This window comes from Sapajus apella, unplaced genomic scaffold, assembly GCF_009761245.1.
Source record: "Sapajus apella isolate SASKATOON/1434 unplaced genomic scaffold, GSC_monkey_1.0 scaffold167, whole genome shotgun sequence".
NCBI classification, from domain to species: domain Eukaryota; kingdom Metazoa; phylum Chordata; class Mammalia; order Primates; family Cebidae; genus Sapajus; species Sapajus apella.
In genome coordinates, this window is record NW_022437107.1 from 814,011 (window position 1) to 823,146 (window position 9,136).

The 9,136-nt window shown below is 53.1% G+C and overlaps 1 long non-coding RNA gene across 1 annotated transcript; it reads left to right on the forward strand.

Annotated features, from left to right (window-relative positions):
* Positions 1-2,085: 2,085 nt before the first annotated feature.
* Positions 2,086-7,848, forward strand: LOC116542383. The gene is made up of 3 exons (XR_004265199.1): positions 2,086-4,733; positions 5,804-5,874; positions 6,326-7,848. It is a non-coding gene; the product is annotated as an uncharacterized LOC116542383 (long non-coding RNA).
* Positions 7,849-9,136: the final 1,288 nt, after the last annotated feature.

A 9,136-nucleotide genomic window follows, 5' to 3' on the forward strand; every position in this document is an offset into this window, starting at 1 on the left:
TTATTACCCACCTTCTGAAGCCTGTTTCTGTCAATTCATCAGACTCATTCTCCATCCAGCCTTGTTCCCTTGCTGGAGAGGAGTTGTGATCCCTTGGAGGAGGAAAGTCATTCTGGTTTTGGGTATTTTCATCCTTTTTCCACTGGTTTCTTTCCATCTTTGTGGATTTATCTCCCCGTGGTCTTTGTAGTTGGTGACTTTCAGATGGGGTCGCTGAGTAGATGTCCTTTTTGTTGCTGATGAAGTTATTTCTTTCTGTTTCTTAGTTTTCCTTCTAACAGTCAGGCCCCTTTGTTGTAGGACTGCTGAGGTCCACTCTAGACGCTGCTTGCCTGGGGAATCACCTGCAGTGGCTGCAGAACAGTAAGGGTTGCTGCCAGTTTCTTTTTCTGTTATCTTTGTCCCAGAAGGATACCTGCCAGATGTCAGCCTGAGCTCTCCTTTATGAGCTGTGTCTTTGGTTATACAGTGGTTGGGGAGCTGCTTGAGGAGACAGTTTGTCCCTTATAGGAGCTCAAGTGCTGAGCTGCGAGCTCCACTGTTCTGTTCAGAGCTGCTGGGCAGGTACATTTAAGTCTGCTGCAGCAGCACTCATAACCACCTTTTTTTCCCAGGCGCTCTTTCCCAGGAAGGTGGGGTCTTTTATTTATAAGTTCCTGTCATTCTGCTCCCTTTTTTCAAAGATGCCCTGCCCAGCAAGGAGGTAGCCTAGTCACAGTCTGCCAGCACAAGCATTGCTGAGCTGCTATGGGCTCTGCCCAGCTGCTGTGTGAACTTCCTTGCAGTTTTATTTATAGGGGAATAGTTAGAACTGCCTCGGTAATGGCAGAGTGCCTTGGTAATGGTGGACTGCCTCGGTAGTGGTAGACTGCCTCAGTAATGGTGGATGCCCTTCCCCTAACAGAGCTGGACCGTCCTGGGCCCAGCTGTGCTTGCTGTGAAACTCTCAATCCAGAGCATTTTAGATTGCTGGTCTTTGTGGGGGTGGGACCAGCCGAGCCAGATCACCTGGCTCCCTGTTTCCCAGGCGTTCCAGTTGCTAGTTCAAACCTGGGATTTGTGTGAGTTTTTGTGCGGAGGCCCACTGTGCCAGCTGAAACAGCCATGCTGGAGACTCGGTGCTTTTCCGCCTGGGAATCTCCTGGTCTCTAGGCAGTAAAAATTCACTTGGAAATGCGGTGATCACTCACCCTCTGCATTTCACTGGGAACTGCCGCCCAGAGCTGTTCCTATTTGGCCATCTTGGGTCCTAGATCGGATTTTTTTTTTTTTTTTTTTAAATGAGTGGAATCAGGAGTTTGCTCTTTGTGTTTTTAGTTTAAGGTTCGGCATTTGGGAGGAGCTGTCTGGTGGACTACACGAAAGGCAAGTGCGGAGCTGGTGTGAGAAGCTGGCTGGGACAGGCCTGCTCCTTCATAACTCACAGATGGAAATGTGGCTTTTAAACAGTGAGGGTGGGTGAAATCCTCAGAAGAGGAGCATGCCTCCAGAGGGGCAGAGACCACCCCTGAAGCTGGGCTTCCCTGGGTGACAGAAGCTGTAGGGAGGCTTGAGGGACTGGGGAGCCAGGCCCAGGCTGAGACCATGGTGTGGGAAAGCTTTGCAAGGTGGGAATTATTAGCATTGCCCAGTATCGTAGAAAGCACAGCAGGGCGAGGAGAATAAGTGACACTGACAATGTCGGAGTGGTTTTGGTGGAGTGCTGGGGTAAAGGTGAATGTGTCAGGGTGTGACGGAGAAACAGGAGCAGGGAAAGGGGGAGGTTGCTGGGGAGAGGGGTGTGGGGTCCTGAGGAGGCATTTGTAAGGTGGAGAATCCCGACTCGATTTGGCCTTCACTGGAATAACCTAGAGGAGAGGGAAGTTGGAGGTGAGGGAGTGGCTGGTGGCTCAGCAGGCGGCCTGGGGGCCCGGGGGCTGGCCCAGAGGGCTATTGGGAAGGTCTTAGGGCAGGATTGCGGCGCAGGGCAGCAGATGGCACACAGGGGCAGGGTGTCGGAGGCGGCCTGTGCCAATGCCCTGATCCCTTAACCCCTGCCTTCTCATGGTGGCAAAAGCAAGGCCATCACCCCGCAGTGAGCCCAAGAGGTTCTGGGAGGCTGAGGAAAGGAGTGGATGTGAGGAGTCGCGTGGGAGAGTGGGAGGCGCGGGGCTGCAGGGGCATTCGCTTCCAGCCTACGTGGGTCCCCCTGAGGATGCCGGGGTCACAGTGCACAAAGCCGCCCTCTCCCAACACCTCCAGCGGTCCAGGAGAGGCGGCAGAGTGCAGGAGGGATGCGAGGGTGAGGGGCTGAACCAGGGGCCAGGGCCTTGAGGGCGTCTCCAAGGCAGCGCTTTAAGGAAAGGGCCATGGAGTTCCAGCTGCGGCAGGACAGGAAGCCGCCGACGGAGGTGAGATCGGTGGCCTGAAGTGAGGCCGGGTACCGAGGGCATCAGGGTGGGGGATTCAGAAAGCGGAAGAAGCTGGAGGTGAGCAGGACCCGGGCGCCGCGAGCGTCTCGGTGACCACTGTGAGCCGATGAGGTCCACAGGGCCAGGGCCTGGCCCAGGGTGGCCCCAAAGCTGCGAGCAGGAGGAAGAAGGAAGGGCGGGGTCCGGAGCCCTCTCACCTCCCGCCTCGAGCTTGGTGCAGGCAGCGGAGAGCCCGGCCGGGAAGCCTTCCCGCCGTGGTTACTGACTCGTTTGCACAAGGACTTTTTAGGGAAGAGAGAAGCCAGGCCTACACGGTGGGCCCAGGCCCTCACACCCGCAAGCTCTCGCCCATGGGGCCCTCGTCGGGAACGCCCTCTCGACTCCCGCTGGGTTCACTCTTTCGCATTTTGCACGACTCAGCTTCCTGGAAATGGGTTCATTCACTGGTCGATTCAGAGGGACACTAGAAACGCGGTGCCCAGATCTAAGACATCCTGGCCTTTTGGAGAGGGGTAAAAAAGTACCCGCCAGAAGCCCAGTGCCTCCGGAGAGGTGGGCTTCGCAAGCAGGGACAGCTTCTGGGCCCCGGGGGCGCGCACGCCCGCTCTGGGCTTGGCCGGCAGAGGGCGCTGCGGGGCGGCCCTGGAACTGCCCGGGGAGAGCGCCAGGGGTCCCAGCCCAGCCTGTCTGCCGCGCTCCGCTCGGGCCGCGCCCTCCTCCGAGCTGCCTCTTCTGCCCGACCCTGCGGCCCCATTCAACAATGGCACAGCGCGCTCCTTCCAGGGGCGGAAGCTCCCAGAGCCCTCACGTTTGCTTCTGTCTGGAGTAGCGGCAGAATTTCGATAATTTGTGTCTTTGACGGAGACTGGGAAGGTAGCCTGGCCACCGCGCAGGAGAGCTGCGGGGGGTCCAGGAGGGGAGCTCCGAGTGGGAGCAGTCTGCCCAGGCTGCGCAGCGCGTGGCGGCTGTCACAGGACGCGGGCGGGGACCCTGCATCCGGAGTCAGGGGTCCTGGCAGCTGCGGGAAAGGGAGGCAGCTCTGCCTCCACGGTTCCGCAGAGGGCCACTGTCTGCCTGGATCTTTCATCAGGTCCCAGGCAGCGGGTGAGCTCTCTACTCTGCTTCACTCCTTGGGGCAGAAGTGTGGCTGCTGATCCTGGAGTACGGAAGAAGAAAGCGTTTGTGTGATTAAAAATCTTTTTATAGTGGTAAAATACACATCACATGGAATGTACCATGTTAACCATTTTTAAGCGTACAGTTCAGTGGCATTAAGTTCATTGAACATTGCTGTGCAATCATCACCACCATTTATCCACAGAAGTCTTTTCATCTTGAAAATCTGAAACTGTACCCATTAAACAATTCCCCATTCCTCCTCCCCCCAAGCCCTGGCAACCTCCATTCTACTTTGTCTCCAGGAATTGGACTACCCTAGGCATCTCATGTAAGTGGAATGAAACAGCATCTGTCCTTTTGTGACTGGCTTATTTCAGGTAACATAACGACCTCAAGGTTTATCCATGTAGCAGCATGTGTCAGAATGACCCTCCTTTTTAAGGCTGAATAATATTCCATTGCATGTCTATATCACAGTTTGCTTATCTGTTCATGCATCGATGGACACTGGGTTGTTTCTACCTCTTGGGTGTTGTGAACGATGCTACCATGAACACAGGCGTATAAATGTCTGCTTGAAATCCTGCTTTCAGTTATTTTGTATATATGCCTAGAAATGGAGTTGAGTTGCTGGATCAGACGGTAATTCTGTGTTTAATATTTTGAGGAACCACCATACTGTTTTCCATAGTGACAGTTGCATGATTTTTAAGAGTGGCTTACTTTCATCACATTTTTTAAGGTAATATTTTGGACCAAATGGTTAATAAGACTGGTGACGAGGTGCAAGACTCTGGGACAATGGCCAAAAGGTGATGTTCTTTTTTGCTCTTCTGTCTGTCCCCAGCCCATGCCCCTGCTGACAGCCCCGGGCTTGCCATCCATCATCTGGAAGCTAGGAGGGGCTGAGTAACCCAGCACTCTGGAGCCGGGTGCACCATTTCTTATAGTGTCTTATGAGGATGCAGAAGAAATGGCTACAGAGCAGCTGCTGAAGGAGGAGGAGGGCTCATAAACTGCTAGAATTTTGGAGGGCTTCAGCCCCTTGAGTCCTGGGACAGATAAGGGAACAAAGACTGCTGCGAGGAGAAGAATGTGGAAGAAGAGAACTCCGAGGACACAGAGCCCCAAAGGACGAGCTTGCCATTCTGGAGAGGAATGGCATCAGGGACCCAGGCTGCACATGGGGACTGAGCACCGCCTGTGCGTATGGACATTTCACATTTTTCCTCTGTGCGTCTTAGATGACCCTACAGCTTGGGTTTCCTCTGTTACTGAGGCTAAGTGGGACGTTTGTCTATTTAGCATTTATCTACTATGTGTTGAAAGAGAGGCGGATGGGGGAGAAGATTAGGAAACCTTTAAACAAAGCTCCAAGTAGAGCTATCTTGACAGGATTCAAAACTGCACCCTTAGATGCTTGGTGGTATAAAGGTCTTGCCAATTCCCATTACAACACACATTGCAACATGCCTTTCTTCTCGTAAATGTCTTCTGAAGGTCATTCTAGCCCCTGCCAGTCCCTCTCCCCTTGACTTTCTGCCAGTGTTCAGCTGTAAACCCGTAGAGCCGTCTGCTCTCTCCTCCTGCTCACCTGCAGCTGAGGCTGGCCAAGAAGACAGGAGAGTTACGTGATTGGTTCAAGGACCAGTGTGAGGTCTCCTGTTGGGGGGCACACAGGGCTCGGCTGGGCATGCCGTTCTGCTGTTACCATGCTCCTTCAGCCCTTCTTCCCACTGCCTCATCTCAGCCCCTGCTGGCATGCACGTCCTTCCCTAGGTTAGAAGAGGAGTCCTTCAGCTTCCTGGCCCCAAGCCCACAAATGCCCTTCCTTGCTGTTCTCAGGTCTCTGAAGCAAACGCGCTGCCCTCTCGTCTGGGGATAATTCCTCCTTCTCCATCTTGACACTTACATCTCTTTCCTCTTAAGTACTTTGTTCTTTCCTTTATTTAACTTCTTACCTTCCCTCCATGTTTCCTTCTTTGACTCTTTCCCCCACAGATTATGAGCATGCACAAGCTTAAAACACCAACAGGAAAAAAAAAAAAAAAGAAAGTGAAAATACCCTCACTGTGAAGCCTGAGTGAGGCCTGTCTCAAGTCACGGTTGAACTTCTTTCTGGCAAGAGAAGCTGGCCTGGCCTACGTCTATCCCTGTCCAGCCCTTCAGTTAGTTTGTGCAACCCGGCTCCAACTTCCCAAACTCCACAAACTGCTCTCCTGCAGGCAGGTGACAGTCACGCCTCTTGCCTGTTCTCTTTCCAGACTCTGAAGGTGTGACCTTCCTGTTCTTCTGTGACAAAGGTGGTGCTGCCCAGCAGAGTGGAAGAAGCATGTGCTTTGCGGTAAGTTCCAACAGCAGCTCCACCAGGTAAGAGCGGTGTGATTTTGGACTCATCACTGACCAGCTCTGAGACTTCTTTTTCTCATCTATGCAATGGGGAAGAGAGCAAGTAACTGCACAGAGACTTTGGGAAGACTGAAGAGGCCTTACAGACGAAGCATGTGGCACCCAGAAAGTGCTTTGCTCACAGCTTGCAGTGATAATGCTTGCGGGTCCATGGGTCCCTTGCTCTTTCTTGCAATGTCTGTTCTTCGTCAGTCTCTGCACCCACCTCCTATGTATTTTTACCCTACAAACTCTGTAGGAAATATGTACTCCCCATGGCTCTGCTGTCTGCCAATTTTGCAGATGCTCTTTCTGAGTAACTCACACTCCAGGAATTGTAAAAATATTTTTAATTAATTAATTATTGTCATTATTTTTTACCGCTGACCCTGCTTCCTGGTCTCCAGATGAACTCACCTAGCAGACAGCAGCTTTGGAATGTCCAGCAGACACAGTCAAGACGGAACTCGCTTCCTTCCTGCAGCTTGCTCCTCCAGCCACTTCCAAGTCTTCACTGGTGACGCCACCTTTTGCTCCCTCACAGGGGGTCATGCTGAATGCCTCAGCTCCTTAGCCCCCATTATGGAAGCCTTTGGAATTCACTCTCCTTTAATGGGTCTCCTATTTCCCCAGTCCTCATTTATATTGGCACTTCCTTAGTTTAATTCTTTAAGATCTTGGTCTTTGCAGGAGTTATTTCCTCTTTCTGCACTGCCTTTCTCTTATCTTCCCAGCAAATCCCACCTGGTCCTCTCCTCCCCCATCCCTGCTCAACGTCCTTTCCTGGGTGAAACCTTCCTGGACTCCTCTCACCCAACACATAGCACATGGGTTCTGTCTGGCGAGTCTCCCAGCAGCAGGAGCCATCATCTCTCCAATGGCTTCTGCTCATAACACCCCTGCTGGCACCCACAGGTGTTTATGGAATTAACTCAGTGTCTAGGAAAATATGCATTTATTTCAAAAAATATGCAGTGTAACAAAAATTAGATTCAACAAAACATTGCTATGAATTTTGGCCTGTGATGGTGCCATACACAGTAATGTTATCAGAACCTCCGTCATTGGTCAAGGCTGAGGTGGAAGCTCTGTTTTGATCAGCATCTTAGACCACCAGTGATACGTCTACCTGAACAGACTGAGGAAAAGACTTTCACACACTGAAGTCCATATTCTTTCTGCTGGATGAGAATCCAGGTAGCCACAGGCCTCTTTCTGGAAGGGGTGTGCAGTGGTGGGTGGTGAGGCAGCATCCTGACCCAGAGACCAGTTGGTTGCCCTACACTCTGACAGGGAGGTGGGACCCTGGCCACGTGAATCGCATGCCATGACCCCAGGCCCCCCCAGCCCCACTTGGCTCATGCTCCTGACACCACTTCCCTCCTCTGTGCTTTCAACCTGCAGGAAGCTTCCTGCCACCCACTGGTCACTGTGAGCTTAGTTTTCAGAGAGTCAGCCTTTTGGTGGCAAGCAGAGGGGCTGAGAGGACAGGAGAGCCTGTTCCCTGCATTTGTGGCTGCCTCTGCCTGGGACCCACACTCCTGGGGCCCTGGACTTGCCCTTCACCTTCCTCTCATTCTTGCCCCTGGTGTCCCCTCAGCTGCTCCCTGGGTTTTATCCTTGGTACTTGACATAGTTTGGCTCTGTTCACACGCACATCTCATCTTGAATTCCCACATGTTGTGGGAGGGAACTGGTGGGAAGAAATTGAATCATGAGGGGAGGTCTTTCGCATGCTGTTCTCATGAAAGTAAGTCTCATGAGATCTGATTGTATTATAAGGGGAATTTCCTTGCCCAATTTCTCCCTCTTTGCCTGCTGCCATCCATGGAAGACGTGATTTGCTTCTCCTTGCCTTCTGCCATGATTGTGAGGCTTCCTCTGCTATCTGGAACTGTAAGTCCAATAAACCTCTTTTTTTTCTAAATTGCCCAGCCTTGGGTATGTCTTTATCAGCAGCGTGAAAACAGAGTAATACAGTACCTCCTCCTTATTGATTTTAAACAGTGAGAAAGTACTGGCAGGAGAATTACAGTGAAGAAGTTGTGTAATAGCACCTGTCCATCATCTTCTTGAAGTGCCTTATGCCTGGAAGGAAATGATTGGATCACGGCACGAGAACTTGGTTACCTCCAAATGATAAGGGAGTCCTAGGGGCTTGGCAGGGCAGTGAGCATGTGTGACAGTGGGTGAAGGAGAGGGGGACAAGGCTTTGGGGGGGCTGTAGCCACGGTTCTGCCAGGACAGGGCACCCCCTTGGCTGCTTCCCAGAGGAGCTGAGCCCCAGTGGGTTTCGGTTTCTCGGAGCCGCCTGCAGTCCCCACAGTTGCATGGCATTCTGCCTCCATGGTGACCTCAGCCTCACTCTGGGCCCCACGGGTCATTAGCTGAGAACGTGAAGGCAACAGGGGAGAACTGCATCCTTACATTTTGTTTTGTTTTGTGTTTTGCCAGGGGCACTTATCTTGGTGGGATAAGGGCCTGCTCTTTTGCTCTCTCAACTGACTTCTTAGGGGATACCCGCACCCTTTCTCCCTGTTTCTGCCCCGACAGTCGCTTCTGTCCTTCGGCAGGGCTGCGCTGTCCTTACTGGTGCTCTGCCCGGCAGGAGCCCCTTGCGCAGCAGCTCTACATGGCAGTCCCCCGCCGCCATCCCGGCCAAGCCCTGACTGGGTGATGGTGTCCGCCCTGGCACCCTTGGCCCAGCCCCCTTTCCACATGGCCCGCAGAGCTCTCCACCACATCCACACTGCAGGAACCTCTTGCCAGCTCCAGGCCCCGACCTTCCTGTGAAAGAGCTCAGACTCGATGGAACCTGACTGCCACCTCTGGGCACCCACCAGGCTCCTGCTCCCACTCCCGCCGCCTTCGAGAATGTTCTGTGTTCCGCCCCCTATATGGAACACTCCCATCTTTCATCCTCCCCAGAACTCGCTTCCTCTGCAGGAGGGCCCTGGCCTCCTCAGGCCAGCGATCTATTTACTAGAAGGAGTGACTCCTGCACTGACTCCTCCCACAGCCAGAGGGCCCTGGCGATCCCACAGCATGACTCCCCTTGGGAGCTCTTTAGGAGTGTGTGTGTGTGCGTGCATGTGTGTGTGCCTGTGTGAGCGACTGTGTGAGCGTGAGTGCCTGTGTGTGAGTGCCTGAGTGTGACTGCGTGTGTGAAGGCGAGTGCCTGGGTGTGTGCCAGTGTGTGTGAGTGCATGTGAATGTGA